This window comes from Tiliqua scincoides, chromosome 4 (genome assembly GCF_035046505.1).
Source record: "Tiliqua scincoides isolate rTilSci1 chromosome 4, rTilSci1.hap2, whole genome shotgun sequence".
Classification (NCBI taxonomy): Eukaryota; Metazoa; Chordata; class Lepidosauria; order Squamata; family Scincidae; genus Tiliqua; species Tiliqua scincoides.
The window spans coordinates 59,255,013-59,272,746 of NC_089824.1; the positions used below are offsets into that span (position 1 = coordinate 59,255,013).

General features: G+C 43.3%; 1 protein-coding gene across 1 annotated transcript in view; it reads left to right on the forward strand.

The window, feature by feature from the left end:
• Positions 1-17,734, forward strand: part of PTPRM (protein tyrosine phosphatase receptor type M) — a 544,564-nt gene that overhangs the window by 319,426 nt on the left and 207,404 nt on the right. The gene's annotated exons all lie outside the window — the stretch shown is intronic.

Consider the following 17,734-nt stretch of genomic DNA (forward strand, 5'->3'; position numbering starts at 1 on the left):
ATAATGTGATCCCTTGGACTCCCAGCTGGGTATGCCTCTAGGCTGAAACCCTTCCCCTCACTTCCATTTACTATCTTGCTGGGAAGGAATTACAAGTGGGATTACAATGGGATTTCCCATTACAATGGGAAAAGTGATTTTAATACCTCTTGTGAAAATTATTCTGTATTTAGTAGCTTCTTGATTCTATTATTTGATTACCTTTGCTTTGCTTTTTTGGAGTCCTCTTTTTCTTGAGTTTAGGATTGTCCTTTAAATAAATGGTCTTGGCAACCAGAACATTTGAAATTTAAACAAAAACCTTAATGCTTTGTTCTGTTTCTATTTATACTCTCAGCCATTTTCACTGTTCTTTTTAAAAGGAAAATTAACCTAAAACAGATTCAAAATCATTGAAATTATCTTTGCTTTGTTGTGTTACTAATGAAAATTCATGAAAAATATGTTTTGTTTCTGTGTTCCAGAAAAAATTCCTACCATGTAATAACCATTCATTGATATTGGGGGTGTGTGTGTGTGTGCGCGCGTGCTAACCTTCAAGAATTTAAATTTCCTAGAAATAATGAAGTAGTCTTTTTACACATTGTTACACAATACAAATTACAAGCATGGACAAGATAATAGCTCTCTAAATTTAACAGGGTGAGTGAGACAGCTATTTTGCTAGGAATCAATTGCTTGTTTTGAACAAAAATAGTTCATAACTTCAATAACGAATTAAAATTCAGTCACTAAGAGTTCAACTGCAGGATTTTTCAAATGTGGGTAGACTTCCTGCACATGCCTGATCTTGTCTGATTTCGGAAGCTAAGCAGGGTCAGACCTGGTTAGTACTTGGATGGGAGACCGTCTGGGAATACTGGATGCTGTAGGCTTATACCAGGGGTGTCCAAAGTTTTTGGCTGGAGGGCCGCATCATCTCTCTGACACTGTGTCGGGGGCCGGGGAAAAAAGAATTAATTTACATTTAAAATTTGAATAACTTTGCATAAGTTTACATAAATGAATATATTAAAGATGAACTTATATGAATAAATGAAGGTCTTGCAATAGCTCAAGGCCTATAAAAGGCCTTGCACAAAGCAAGGTTGGCCTTTCCTTTTCTGCCTCTGTTGCATCACAGACATGAAACAGCAAGCAGTGGAGGGAGCCCTCATCCCACAGCTCACGCGAGAGGTCAAACAGTCGCCCTCACGCTGAGAGCAGTAGCATCGGTCCAGTGCGGGCTCCAACAAATCTCTGGAGGGCCAGAGGCTCATTAGAGACTGGTGGCTCCCTGAGGGCCACATTCAGAAGCCTTGAGGGCCGCATGTGGCCCCAGGGCCAGGGTTTGGGCACCCCTGGATAGTCTTTCGAGACTGAAGGTTGCCAACCAGATTTCCACATATGTATGTGAAAGGGGGAGGGTGGAACAGGGGCCACATTGGGCCAGGGAGAGGGTGGGATTGGCAGAGACCTCTTCCACCATATCCTAACTGCCTTCCTGGGCCAGGCAGCCCTGCATGGGGTCGCTCAAACTTCCACCAGCTAAATAGCAGGTGGAATAGGGCTGACTGGGCCATCAAGGTAAGGGGAAAAATATTCCCTTACCCTGAGGAGACCTCCTGGATACAGCGCAGGCCAGGTGACCTCACTGCACCAGCACAATTGGGCCGCCCATTATGTCTCTCTTTAATCCCCTTTTTTCCAAGCTTCAAACATTGCATCCTTTCCTCCTAAGAAAGATGTTTCACCACTATGATATTTCTAGTCACCCTCTTCTGCAAAAGGAGCAAACCCACAGCAGGGGGAAGGGTTATTGGATTTTAAGACTTTGCTCCCAGCATGGTTTTGCTTCCAAGCATGCTTTCCCATGTGCTAACTTAAAAAGATAAATAGTTTCATGGGCTGCAGTTGAGCATGGAAACTCAAGACATATTCTAAAATCCCCGTCTCCTTCACCACATTACCACTTCCTTTTGCAACTTCACAGAAAACAAGAAAGACCCCAGCCATGGTATACATTTATGGTAATATGTTCTGGCCCTGAGTAGATAATCTTCCCATGAATCCAGAATGAAGCCATCTTTATGGTTACTCATGGAAGCATTAAGAACATAAGAACAGCCCCACAGCCCCACTGGATTGCGACCAGAACTGGTCACAATACTCCAGGTGTGGCCTTACCATCGATTTGTACAACGGCATTATAATATTAGCCATTTTGTTCTCAATACCTTTCCTAATGATCCCAAGCATAGAATTGGCCTTCTTTACTGCCACCGCACATTGGGTCAACACTTTCATCGACCTGTCCACCACCACCCCAAGATCTCTCTCCTGATCTCTCACAGACAGCTCAGAACCCATCAGCCTATACCTAAAGTTTTGATTTTTTGCCCCAATGTGCATGACTTTGCACTTACTGACATTGAAGCGCATCTGCCATTTTGTTGCCCATTCTGCCAGTTTGGAGAGATCCTTCTTGAGCTCCTCACAATCACTTCTGGTCTTTACCACTCGGAAACGTTTTGTGTGCAAATTTGCAACCTCACTGCTCACCCCTGTCTCCAGGTCATTTATGAAGAGGTTGAAGAGCACTGGTCCTAGGACAGATCCTTGGGGCACACCACTTTTCACCTCTCTCCATTGTGAAAATTGCTCATTGACACCTACTCTCTGCTTCCTGGCCTCCAACCAGTTCTCAATCCACGAGAGGACCTGTCCTCTAATTCCCTGACTGTGGAGTTTTTTCAATAGCCTTTGGTGAGGGACCGTGTTGAACGCCTTCTGAAAGTCCAGATATATAATGTCCACGGGTTCTCCCGCATCCACATGCCTGTTGACCTTTTCAAAGAATTCTATAAGGTTCGTGAGGCAAGACTTACCCTTACAGAAGCCATGCTGATTCTCCCTCAGCAAGGCCTGTTCGTCTATGTGTTTAGAGATCCTATCTTTGATGAGGCATTCCACCATCTTACCCAGTATAGATGTTAGGCTGACCGGCCATTATCACACCCCTTGCTCATTTCTGGTTAATAAGTACATGCCCGCTCCTTTTTTCAACAAAACTTAGATGTACTACATATAAGCGGGAAAGGGTTAGGGGACATTGGCTATCCTTCTATTGTTTAAACAATAAAGTGAGACAGGTTATAAATATAAATGTCCTCATAAAATATAATAATGAATAAATATTATTGGGCAGGAGGTCTGGTCTAGAGGGTAGAGCCTCTGTTTGCCTGAAGATAACATCCAAAGGTCGCCAGTTCGAGGCCACTGGCAGCTCTGTGAATGGTGAGACCTTGAAGCAGCTGACAAGCCTAGCCGAGTTATTCCACCTGCTCTTTGGCCGCCCTTCAAGTGAGGTATGAAGGAGCTGCTTATCAGCTTGCGTGGGAGGAAAACTGGAGGCCAGAATGTGATACCAGATCATAAAAGGATCCATCTGAAATGTTGTGGTTCTTGAAAGACAGAACCTTCTTCAATAGTAAAAATCCCTTCAGGGATTTAGAACAGCCTGCCTATGTAAACTGCCTTGAATTAAAGTCTGAGGAGAAATCTGATGACCAAGAAAGGCGAAAGGCGGTATATAAATACCTGTATTATTATTATTATTATTATTATTATTATTATTATTATTATTATTATATTACATATATAACATAAATCTGACAAAAATTATTTTAAATCTCATTAGTATCTTTTTTGAATTGTTCTGTTCTAAGTGATTACCTAAAATGGTGCATTCTCAACTCTGTTATGATTTTCCTGTTGAATTGGCTTTAAGATGAATTTCAGCATAGACAATTTAGATCTTACAATTTAGTTATGCTTTAAAAAATCTGATATTCCAGAAATCATGTACTGCAGCTTCGTAATAATTTCTCTTTATCCTTGTGTTGTGTTACATCATTTTAATAATTACACTGAAGGAAAATTCTCAGAGTGTCTAAATTGGTTAAAGCAGGGAGGAGAGCAGCACAGATCTTCTGCTCAGGGCTTAGTCACTTGAAATTCTGTGCCTGATGTTAAGATTAATAACAGATAGCCTTTTAAGGAGCTCTCAGACTCTTTCTAATGTTCTAGTTGTTCTTTTATTATCCCAAATGTCCATAATTAACGGATTTTTTCACCCTGCCCTTTCTTCGCAATATGGGTCTGTAATTGAGTTCATATTTTTCACCCAACCTTTCAGCTGTAATTAATATTTTATTATATCAGATTTTATTACTAAATAGCCTAGCAGCAGGGTATTGAGCAGCATATACTTTTTGAAAAAGGCATTAGTGACTTACGGATGCCAAGCCACTTGCTTGTAATGAGTTATGGTTGAGAGAACACAGAATGCCTTTATGGTACCCAGCTAATATTCCAAAGCAATTTATGACTGATCTTATCTAGATCTCAGGCAGACCAAGAGAAATTAAAGTTACAAAAATGGATTATTCATTGCTGAAGATCTTGTTATGATATCCAGCATATATGGCCCATGACAGAAAAAAAACAACAACTCTGCAAGTCCAGTTATCTTTTTTCATTATTGCTTTTTATGAAGAGAATCTAGTTAGGTCAGATGCCTTTTGTACTTTGGACTACCCAAACTTTTCAAGCAATGTAACCGTAAGCCGCTCTACAGTAAGACAAATATTAATATAAGCTTGTTTGCATATTCTAAGATAAGTTCATATAAATAAAAGAATGAATTTGCTCACAAAATACTATTGGGGTTTGTTTTATTGTATTTTTAGCTGAATTAGACTGGTATTTGTGAAGGCCCAATCTGATCTTGTGCTGGCGCAGCTAGGCTGCGTGGCCTGTGCTGTATCCAGCACAGGTTAGGAGGTGGCTGGAGGTCTCCTTGGGGTAAGGGGATATATTTTCCCTTACCCCAAGTATCCCCTTACCCTGAGTAGGCCCAGCCAGCTCTAAGGAGCTGTTCGGATCTCTGCCAGCCAGTGGTGTCAATAGGGAGGTGTGGACCGTACCAGGTGATGTGCCGGGGGGGGGTGACGCGCACAGAGAGTCACGTGGTAAAATCGCGGTTTTTAGGAATAATACCATCATGTCATATACCATTGGATGTGGAATTTACAGAAGAATACAATGAAAAAACCAGAGTGAAATATCTCCTTTTTATCCAAAGATATGTCCAAAAAATCAGAAAACAAAAATGCATGGAGTCCTATGGAAAGTGAAATTGAGCCCTGTTGCACATTTATTGGCAAGTAGGTAGACTTGCCTTAGTGTATTGGAAAGAGCAGGCTTCAACGGCTCAAGAATGGTCCTGATCCAATGAACGCAGCCCCCCAAAAATACCTGAGAAGGAAGTCCCTCCCTCCAAGCTGACAAATGTATTGAGCCCTATGGAAAGCGAAACTAAGCATTTAATCTTGAGTAGGCGTTTACTCACAAGTAAGCAACCTTGTCTTGGCTCTGGTCAGGCCAGGCAAAGGGGAATGCAAGGCCTCCAGAATTGTCCCAATCTGATGGAACTAGAGCTCAGCAAATGCTCTGGAAGGCATTTTTTTTTTCTTTTTTTAGACTTGCAAAGCCAGGTGAACATAAGAACATAAGAACAGCCCCACTGGATCAGGCCATAGGCCCATCTAGTCCAGCTTCCTGCATCCCACAGCGGCCCACCAAATGCCCCAGGGAGCACACCAGATAACAAGAGATCTGCATCCTGGTGCCCTCCCTTGCATCTGACATTCTGACATAACCCATTTCTAAAATCAGGAGGTTGCGCATACACATCATGGCTTGTACCCCATAATGAATTTTTCCTCCAGAAACTTGTCCAATCCCCTTTTAAAGGCGTCCAGGCCAGGCGCCATCACCACATCCTGTGGCAAGGAGTTCCACAGACCGACCACACGCTGAGTAAAGAAATATTTTCTTTTGTCTGTCCTAACCCGCCCAACACTCAATTTTAGTGGATGTCCCCTGGTTCTGGTATTATGTGAGAGTGTAAAGAGCATCTCCCTATCCACTCTGTCCATCCCCTGCATAATTTTGTATGTCTCAATCACGTCCTCCCTCAGGCATCTCTTTTCTAGGCTGAAGAGGCCCAAACGCCGTAGCCTTTCTTCATAAGGAAGGTGCCCCAGTCCCGTAATCATCTTAGTTGCTTTCTTTTGCACCTTTTCCATTTCCACTATGTCTTTTTTGAGATGCAGCGACCAGAACTGGACACAATACTCCAGGTGTGGCCTTACCATAGATTTGTATAACGGCATTAGAATACTAGCCGTTTTTTTCTCAATACCCTTCCTAATGATCCCAAGCATAGAATTGGCCTTCTTCACTGCCGCCGCACATTGGGTCGACACTTTCAGCGACCTGTCCACCACCACCCCAAGATCTCTCTCCTGATCTGTCACAGACAGCTCAGAACCCATCAGCCTATATCTAAAGTTTTGATTTTTTGCCCCAATGTGCATGACTTTACACTTACTGACATTGAAGCGCATCTGCCATTTTGCTGCCCATTCTGCCAGTCTGGAGAGATCCTTCTGGAGCTCCTCACAATCACTTCTGGTCTTCACCACTCGGAAGAGTTTGCTGTTGTCTGCAAACTTAGCCACTTCACTGCTCAACCTGTCTCCAGGTCATTTATGAAGAGGTTGAAAAGCACCGGTCCCAGGACAGATCCTTGGGGCACACCGCTTTTCACCTCTCTCCATTGTGAAAATTGCCCATTGACACCCACTCTCTGCTTCCTGGCCTCCAACCAGTTCTCAATCCACGAGAGGACCTGTCCTCTAATTCCCTGACTGTGGAGTTTTTTCAGTAGCCTTTGGTGAGGGACGTGTCAAACGCCTTCTGAAAGTCCAGATATATAATGTCCACAGGTTCTCCTACATCCACATGCCTGTTGACCTTTTCAAAGAATTCTAAAAGGTTCGTGAGGCAAGACTTACCCTTACAGAAGCCATGCTGACTCTCCCTCAGCAAGGCCTGTTCGTCTATGTGTTTTGAGATTCTATCTTTGATGAGGCATTCCACCATCTTACCCGGTATGGATGTTAGGCTGACCGGCCTATAGTTTCCCGGGTCCCCCCTCTTTCCCTTTTTAAAAATAGGCGTGACATTTGCTATCCTCCAATCCTCTGGCACTGTGGCCGTTTTGAGGGACAAGTTGCATATTTTAGTCAAGAGATCTGCAACTTCATTCTTCAATTCCTTAATAACTCTTGGGTGGATGCCATCAGGGCCCTTATTGACTTATTGATCTTTAATTTATCAATGAGGTCTGAAACATCTTCTCTTTTAACCTCTATCTGACTTAACTCCTCGGTCAGGTGGTTCCTGACAGTGATATAGTTTAAACATAAGAACTTAAATTGAACTGGGCACTGGGTAGGGCTGAAAATCTTACTGGTTTGGGGGGGGGGGTATTGCAGGCAGGCTACAGAGAAAATTCATTTGGTGGAACAGGGCTGGCTTCCCCTTATTTATTTGTTTTACTTTACTTTAATTATTTATAATTATTTATTTTAATTTGCTTGATGGTGTCACTTCCGGCCATGGCATCTGTTTTGGTAGGTCCTGGACAGATTGTCATTCTAAAAAGTCGGTCCCGGCTAAAAGTTTGAGAAACACTGCAATAAGGTGCTCGTGAGTTGAGACCCTCAAGGGGGGGTGTGTGATACCACTAGTGACAAAAATCACTAAAATCACAGTTTGTAAGAATTGTACCATTATGTTTGAGAGAGAGAGAGAGAGATGTGTGTACAGAATGAGAGATGAAACAAACCACATTGAAATATCTGGGTCTTTCAAAAGGTATAGCCAAAAAACCAGTGGGGCGGGGTGATGGTACATCACCATGCCCACCAGGGAGTTGCCCTACCCAGTGCATGGGAGGCGGTCTATCATGGGGATGATGCACTGGCCTCCCCCAACGGGTGACACAAACCCTAGTGATGCCACTGCTGCAAGCTGTGTAGCTGGTGGAAGTCTGAGCAGCCCAGCGTAATGCTGGCTGGCCCAGGAGGGTTGTTAGGATACGGTGGAGGACACCTCCACCGATCCCATCCCCTCTTAGACCCTGTTTACCCCGTTCCGCCCTCCCAACCTTCAAAATTCCTTCCACCACTATCTCCCACCCCCTGCACTGCTCAGCAGTGAACTTACTTCTACTGGCACCCCAGGACTGGATGTGTACTGGCGAGCTGGCACAGGTCATCCTACTGGCTCAACTGGCTCCTGAATAGCTGCAAATGTGCCTTACAACACTCTGGACCAGCAAAATGGCAACTGCACCGGCAGAACAGCTGGTTAGGATTACACTTGTAGACACTTAAGCACTGGGAAAAGTGAGGATGCATTCCTGTAAACACTTACCTGGGATTAAGTCCCGTAGAACTCACTGAGTCTTGTACATGAGTCTTATCCATGAGCATATATGCATAGGATTGGACTATAAGTGATTTTGCTAGCCTAAAGTTCCATCTAATTTGGTGATGATTGCTTTTCTTATTAATCTATTTTGTGTGACATAATTGACTTGCTTAGTCCTGAAGAGTAAGAGCAGTAACAAATTTCTTTTTTCCCCTCTGTTCTGCGTACATAGCAGTTCACAGATATTATCATGTTTATTTCCCTGAACACATACAGAATGTTTTACATTACTAAGGTTACATTCCTATGTGTACATACCAGGGAGTAAGCTCCATTGAACAGAATGGGATTTACATCTGAGAAAACATGCATACCATTGCTCTATAACATGCTCCTCCAAACCTCAGCCCAGGGACCAGATCCAGGGTTTGGGGATAACTTTCTGCTCCATGAGCAGAGTTTACCATTCCAACTTCATGTAGCTTGTCTTTTGAGTAGATCAGGCCACCAGGGCACTCTGGACAGTCACTTTGCCCAGACATCCTGTTGCATGCCAGGTAACAGATGAGACTTGCCCAGTGCGTCCCAGTGTCCAGATCTACTCAAAAGACGAGCCGCATAGACGCGGAACGATTAGCTGGGATCCGAACAAGAACCGCATTTTTGGGACACAGCGGTTGAAGGTTTGGCAACCTATGCTCTATACGCTTGTTAAACCTCACAGCAATACTGAGAAGCACCTCAAAAAGATTTACGGGGGAAAGTAGAGCCTGACAGATTGTAAATAGGACACCCAATAAATTCCAAGTTTAGGCCTAACACCAAAGTTCAATATTCTTTCTGACCATTGGTTTAGACTTGACCTCATTCAGACTTGGATGTCTACCTTCTAGTAACTGCTATTGCTAGAATAGCATGAGATAGAATCCGTAGTATTAATTGCCTTAAAATGTTCAATGCAGTGATCTCATTAAAAGGAAGCGTAATTTGAAACTTTAATTCCTGTTCTGCACAGAGTGTTCTTTCAGAAGGAGGTTGCTCTCATTATTTCAAAGCCCTAACAGAAGAATCCTACACTGGTTAATAAACGAGAACATAATTATGTATTAACCTGCAGTTGCTCCAAAGTACATGACAGCATCTAGCAGCTTGAACATCACCAAAGGCTACTGAAAAAACTCCACAGTCAGGGAATTAGAGGACAGGTCCTCTCATGGATTGAGAACTGGTTGGAGGCCAGGAAGCAGAGAGTGGGTGTCAATGGGCAATTTTCACAATGGAGAGAGGTGAAAAGCGGTGTGCCCCAAGGATCTGTCCTGGGACCGGTGCTTTTCAACCTCTTCATAAATGACCTGGAGACAGGGTTGAGCAGTGAAGTGGCTAAGTTTGCAGACAACAGCAAACTCTTCCGAGTGGTGAAGACCAGAAGTGATTGTGAGGAGCTCCAGAAGGATCTCTCCAAACTGGCAGAATGGGCAGCAAAATGGCAGATGCGCTTCAATGTCAGTAAGTGTAAAGTCATGCACATTGGGGCAAAAAATCAAAACTTTAGATATAGGCTGATGGGTTCTGAGCTGTCTGTGACAGATCAGGAGAGAGATCTTGGGGTGGTGGTGGACAGGTCGCTGAAAGTGTCGACCCAATGTGCGGCGGCAGTGAAGAAGGCCAGTTCTATGCTTGGGATCATTAGGAATTGTATTGAGAAAAAAACGGCTAGTATTCTAATGCCGTTATACAAATCTATGGTAAGGCCACACCTGGAGTATTGGTCGCTGCATCTCAAAAAAGACATAGTAGAAATGGAAAAGGTGCAAAAGAAAGCAACTAAGATGATTACAGGACTGGGGCACCTTCCTTATGAGGAAAGGCTACGGCGTTTGGGCCTCTTCAGCCTAGAAAAGAGACGCCTGAGGGGGGACATGATTGAGACATGCAAAATTATGCAGGGGATGGACAGAGTGGATAGGGAGATGCTCTTTACACTCTCACATAATACCAGAACCAGGGGACATCCACTAAAATTGAGTGTTGGGCGGGTTAGGACAGACAAAAGAAAATATTTCTTTACTCAGCGTGTGGTCGGTCTGTGGAACTCCTTGCCACAGGATGTGGTGATGACGTCTGGCCTGGACGCCTTTAAAAGGGGATTGGACAAGTTTCTGGAGGAAAAATTCATTATGGGGTACAAGCCATGATGTGTATGCGCAACCTCCTGATTTTAGAAATGGGTTATGTCAGAATGTCAGATGCAAGGGAGGGCACCAGGATGCAGATCTCTTGTTATCTGGTGTGCTCCCTGGGGCATTTGGTGGGCCGCTGTGAGATTCAGGAAGCTGAACTAGATGGGCCTATGGAACAGTGGGGCTGTTCTTATGTTCTTCTTATGTTCTTAACAAGGGTGACAGAACGTTTCAGTGGGGTAGGTGACACAAAAGAACAATGTGAAAACCTACCCTTCTTTTAAATGCAAAACTGATATTTTCCTAAGCTGCAGCTACATATATTCATGCCATGTTGTATAATGTAAGTACTGGACTGAGCCATTGAAATGCATTATTCTTGTATTTAGCTAAACTCTAGCATTCAGGAGAGATAGACTGTACCAAAGATATGCAGTCTTTTAAGCTCCTTAGACTCTGCTGCAATCAAGATATCATGCAAATAAACAGGCATTTTCCCTCTCTGAGGAGATGAATAATTGGGCTCACTCTCATTGTAAATGCCCTTCTAGCAATATGCAGGAAAAATGCCTTCACCTTTCACAGATGATGATACACTCTCCTTTACTGGAGAACTATGGGATTTCCTGTCTGTATGCATAGGAAGGCTAAGAAAAGACTTTGCTTGGATCTCTTTTTGGGAGAAAAGGCCCTTTGTAAACAGTGACTTTAAAATCTTTGAAAATATTCATGTGAAATGGCTGGGCAGCTACAAAGAAGCTTAAAGGTTTCATGTTAAAAACTAGATGCCACAGTCTTCCTCTCTCCCCTCCCCACCCCAAACTGCAAGTGTGAGAATAAATCTTATCTGAGCTACTTGAGAGTTGTATTGGGCATTTATCTCTAGAGGCTGAAATTAAGCCATCTTTTATCTCCTCCTCCCCTAAGGCTACATGGGCATTTCTTCCTTGGTTTATTTGTGGAGTCAGTCTATCTGTAGGATGTTAGAGGAAAAATAATATTTTGGCCTGTTTGCCTCTGCTTGGCTTGCTACAGAGAGATTTATAGTCTCCTGAGTTTGAATGAAGAGCATCAGCTTAATTCCAGTTGCAGGTGAATACTTTACTGAAAGATAAGGAAAGGAGCTATGAGTGATGGCTGCAGAAGAGGTGCTTCTCTAGTTCTTTTATATATCTATTTTTTTTGAAGATGAAATTCTTACTTTGCAGAAATACTTCTTTTGCCTACATCATGTTGTAAGAATTTCAGCATATTGAAGCTTCAGCATATAGCAGCTATAGAGCTTCCCAATGCTTTTTATTTCTAGAATGGAGGAGCTTGCTCTCCCATTAAGGAACTTGGGAATTATCACAGACAAAATGTCTTGCAATTTTCTCCCTATGTTCAATAGCAACCTTCTTCAACATGGCTACAAACCTCATGTCTTGCACACATTTCTAAAAAATAATATAGTAGGACAGTGCTGGTGCACTCATAAGAACTTAGTGTCCATTCCTGATATTTCCAGAAAGGATCACAAATAGCAAGACTTGAAAAATTTCTCCCAGACACTGTGGAGAGCAGTGGCATACATGGGGGAGTCCATGAGTGCAAGTGACCCCAGGCACTTTCCTGCCCCACTTCCTCCCCTGCCCCGTTCTGCCAACCCCCCGCTTCCCCTGCCCCAAAACTACTTACTGCCACCTGGTGCTGCTGGAGCACCATGCGGCTTCTCTCCAGGTGCTGAGGACATGCTTTACGGCACATTTGCAACACCCACGCTTGTGCTGGGGCATTTGGTGGGCCGCTGTGAGATACAGGAAGCTGAACTAGGTGGGCTTATGGCCTGATCCAGTGGGGCTGTTCTTATGTTCTTATGCTGAAACTAAGCGCCAGCACTAATTGGGCCCTAAGACTGCAGTCCTATAGACACTTTAATAGGCATATGTCTTACTGATCACAATGGACCTACTTTTGGGTAGACATGCATAGGCTTGTACTGTAAATCTGTGTTTTTATAGGGTCTGTTACCATGTTAGCAAAATATCTGCTGTTCAGTAGATGGAGAATTTTTTTTCAGGAATAGTTTAACCAAATGGTGATGAAATTTTGTATGTTCTGTGTAAACATGCCATCTGACCACTGTAGTGATGCATTTGAAGTACCTCACTTATTTCCTAGAGATAAGACAGGCCATTTTCCATTTAAAGATGCCAGTGGTTATGTACTGCTGAGGTAGTTAACGGCATAGCTCGGCAGCAGCTATGCTTCTGAAAAGGTGGCCTGTGATAATTGGGCTCTCCCATATCTTGAAAATATGATCAAGATTTGAATATTTTCTCTCTTGTCATTTGCAGCTAATGAGTTCCTAGTGAGAACAAAGTGCTTATTTCTGGTCATCACTTGCTTCATGATGTCACTTCCTGCTTCATGATGTCACTTCTGGCCCTCGGCAGACACCATGAATGCTAACTTTGTCCCACAGTATGAAACGATTTTGACGTCCCTGCTCTAGATCCTTAATGGGAGTAAAGCATCAATTATAAATGTAAAGGCAGTAAGGGATTTGCAAGATTGAGGCCCTTGGGATTGAAATCAAGTATAATTTGTAAAACAAGTAATTTTTATCAGGCCATTTATCATTTGTCGGCATATTCTATCTTAGTATGAATTTTATTTGTATTTCAGCTCAAATGCAAATCTTTGACTAAAAAGGCCAACTGTAATTTTAGGCAGATGGAAAATCTGAATTAATTTACTAGAAAGATGTAAAGATCTAGTTCAATGCTTGCTGGCTTTGTCAAACTTGAATTTAAACATTTTGTTCTAGACAGAGTGATTTTCTCTTATTGTATTTTACTAGGAAGCATTTCCAATGGCAGGATTTGAAGTCAGTTTTTTTTTATATTGTAGCTGTAATTCAAATGATCTTATAAAATTCATTAGCGAGCTGATCTCATTTATACAGATTTAAAACATATAACTCATAAAATGCTGTCAGGTTACCATTGACCCAGGTGCTTATAATGTGTTAATTTACATCAGGGAGACAGGCCTGTGTGAAAATGGGGTAGTAGACGGGGATTTAGCCGTTTTTCATTACCATTTGGACTTTGATAAAGGGGAACAGAAAAGAGCTTTTTGACCTTTCAGTGCTTAAATTATTAAAGAGCAAATAGATTTGAGGTCTAGTTGCTCACAAATCTAATTTGTCTTTTAGAGTAAAGATGAAAAGACATTTTGGGTTTGAAATTGCTGTAGTCAACTTGGTCCTTTCTTTAATGTATCTGAGGATGAAATCAGGCATGTAGAATGCAGTCTGCATTGAGTGCTGTGCATAGCATAACCAGTATGCGCTGTTCAGAATAAAATGAGACTTGAACAGTAATTTTACTTCTAGAACTTCAGACAGCCATTATAAATGGACACAGTGCGTATGTGATTAAAATCGGCCTTCAAGTAGGTCATGAAAATAACCTGTGCTCTAGAGTTTAAAGCTTGCTATTTTCATTATCAGAGATTGTGCATATTGTTTTGCTTGTTGCTAGATCAGCAATTACAGGTTTTACCTAAAAGCAGTCGTGGTAGGTAATCTGTTAAAGGTCAATACCATAGTCTAAGTTGTAGTATGGGGACAAACAGCAGTAATGGAAGACTAAAACTAATTCACTGAGGAGCAAATACAGTAAACTGTAACAGAACTTAAATCAAAAGAAGAGGCTATGAGAAAGTAACAGAAAAGGAACTGAGGAAAGCAAGGGAATTTATCACTTGGCACCAAATAATTTTTACTAAATGGTTGGCAACCTTCAGTCTCGAGAGACTATGGTATAAGCCTACAGCACCCAGTATTCCCAGGCGGTCTCCCATCCAAGTACTAACCAGGCCTGACCCTGCTTAGCTTCCAAGATCAGACGACATTGGGCATGTGCAGGGTAAATCCCCCACTTGCAAAAACATAAAAAAAATTCAACCATCAAAGAAATAAAATATTTCTGCCAATATGGCCCCATGTCAGTGGCAGCTTCTGATGGAAGCAGTTTCAATACAATATAAGGTAATGATATTATATGGTGTGCAGTGTTGGGAACTCGAGTCAGGTGACTTGGACTTGAGTCGCTAAAATGCATGATTTTTGCTGACTCAGTGACTCTTGAGTCACGTGCGTGCAAGACTCTGAAAAAGACTCTAGTCAAGTCCCCCCTAACTTGCCACACATGCTGACTCAAGTCCGTCTGTGTCTGGATGTGCTTGCTTACTGTTTTTGCCATGTGGAAAACCTCATGGGGCCAGCATTCTGATGGCAAGCAGCAGGGAGTTCTAGCCAGGAGGCAGAGAAGGGTTGAGCAGGAGGGAGGAGGTGGGACTGGGCTCTTTTTCCCCGTCTCTGATAGGAAGGAAGGAAGGATCATTGGACTAAGGATTGGCATACTCATATTTCCATTGACTGAGGGAGGGCAGGAGGAGAAGCAGAGAAGGGGCAACCCTCATTGAATGACTGACTACAGTGGAACTACTTCTGAGTAGGGCTGCCAAGGATTGGGTTGTCCTGGTAAGCCTCCCAGCTGCTGCTTGTGACCCACCTCCCTCTCACTGCTTCTGTCCCGACTCTCTCACTCCCTCCCACCCTGTTTACAGATGGAAGGGGACATCAGGGGAGTGAGTAAAGAGAACTCCGACACACGCACACACCCCAGCAGCCGCCCCATTTTTCCCATAGCTGACTTTTTAAAGGGGGCGACTCAGCCCAGGGAGAAAGAGGAGGCAAGGGAGCAATCATGCTTTGGACAGCATGACTCTGTTGTTACTTGGGAGGGAGGGGGACCCTCATTGGATGGCCAGCTGCAGAGGGACTACTGAGTAGAGCTGCAAGGTCAGGGTCGTCCTGGTAAGCCTCCAAGCTGCTTCTCTTGATCCTCCTCCCTCTTGCTGCTTCTGTCCTGCTCTCTCACTGTCCCTCCCACCCCTCCTGCCCTCTTTACAGATGGGTGGGTACTGCAGGGGAGTGAGTAAAGAGAGATCTGACAAACATATGCTCTCCCCAGCAGCAGCCCTGTTTTTTCCTATTTTGGAATTCTTTTAAAAGGGGGACTTTTTAAAGGAGGAGACGACTCGACTCGAGTCCATTAGAGTCACTGAAGGGTGACTCGGAATATGCCTCAAATACTGTGCAAATTGGTATTTTTAGAATAGATTCAGCATGTTTATTATGTGGAGCAGCATCATAGTAATAGGCTATTGTTCTGAAACTGCTCCTTCCAAAAATGGTGCATGTCTTCTAGTAGGTTACTTCGAAGTTAATAAAAACTTCGAAGTTACTCCAGAATCTTAACAGCCAGATCCTACTCCTCTTCCCCCCCCCCCCCCGCTGGTTCAGTCCCCAAGTAGCTCTCAACCCCACGTGGGACAATTGAGAAAGGCGAGCCAATCAAATTGCCACCTCGCCCTGAGGCACATAGGGCAGCCAGACCGCACATGCACAGAGACTTGAACTGAACCCAAGCTCCAATCAGGCATCAGCTCTTCAGGCTCCCTATTGCTCATCCTTCCTAACCGCCCGCTTGTTTTTTGTGCTCTGAAGCACGAGGGGCTGCCGCATTCATTTTTATAGGGGATTTAAATTCCCTTTTCCCCTCTATAAGCTTCCCACCCTGCAATGGAATTCTTTGGACCTATGCCAGTGATTTTGCTCACCTTTGCCACTGGATCCATCCCACTTCCACAGCCTCCCTGCCCCGTTCCTCCCCCTCGTTTTGCACCTTCCCTGCCCCATTCTGCCCTCCATCACCAGCTTATCTTCCTGAGCGACTGGCTGCCTGGCACTCCAACAACTTGCATAGGAAGGCTTCAGCCTTCCCACCAACACTCCAACAGTGTGCTACTTGGCATGCTGCCGGATCATGCTTTTCAGTTGCTTTTAGGCAGTCATGAAATGTGCGCTCCGCTGGTAGCAAGCCCCAATAGGATTGGGCTGTCTTATGTAGTGCCATCATGAATTCTACAAACTTTGTAATACTATATTAGGACTTTCAGGAAATTTTAGGCTTCATAAAAAAATGAACTCTGTACAAATGTGAACAGTTAGGAAAAGTTAATAGTAATTCAATTCTTCAGTGCAGTCTTCAGTGATTGCTGAAATCAGTTTGCAGCAGGAGATATTCAGAATTTTTAAGGCAGGTTGCTTTTCTTTTATTGCTGAAATGTTAATGGCTTCAATTATTCAAACACTTTCAAGAGCCAAACCTGTGGGTGATTTTTTTCTTTCTTTCTCTCTATTCCTGTTTGAACATCTACTGTACTATTACAGTTCAGCAAAGTTTCTACAAGCTACAATGCAGAAGTTCCTTTCTAGGTCAGCAACTGATAGCCTTACTTTAGAAAATAAAACTTAAAGTGTTACTTTTGCAGTACTTATTTGGCTCTGATAAAGTGTGCTGTGTTGCGGAATAAGTAACAATTTGCAGCCAACATTTTTTTAAAAATCATGTGATAGAGCAAAATGTTGAAGGACCCATCAACAGCCATCGACTTGGCTATTAACAAGCAAGTCTCTGACCAATTTACTTTTATTCCTCTTCACTGTTATTTTTCTGTGCAGGTGGGAGCATCTACTTCATTCAAGCAAGGTAGATGGCTGGAAGTAGATGTTCTGTGACCTCATACCTACTTCCTGGTCACACAACTGTTTGTAAAGCTTTTTGTCATCAACGTTCTGATGCCTTTTTATATGAGAATAGTAATTTATATCTATTTTATTCCTTCATTCTGATAAAAAGTTATAGTGGACCTTTTTCATCCATGAGTTCAGAATCTGCAGATTTGATTTACCGTGGGTTCCAAACCTGCAGCTGGAGGGCCTCACCAAACCTCTCAGACATGGCTGGAAGCACCTTCTGGTCATGCCCAAAAGGTGTTCTGAGGCACATGAAGGTACATCTCAGAATTTGCCCCAGAGGCTTCAGAGGCACCCTTCTGGTTTTCCTAAAAACTGGAAGTGAATCTCATTGTGTAAACTGCCCCTCCCCCTTGCTCTCAGGGCCATCCAAGGAGCGAAAGCAATGTGGGGGCATCTCCTCCATGATGCTTTTGCTCCCCCCAGTCAGGCTCCAAGAGCAAGGGGAAGGGTTACCTTACACGGCGAGTTTCAGAGCCTTGTGGGACTTTCAGCTTTGCCCCCTAGCTCTGCTACTGCCTGAATATTCACATCAGTTCACTCTGTTCCATGCTTCCACGTATTATGTGCCCTACCA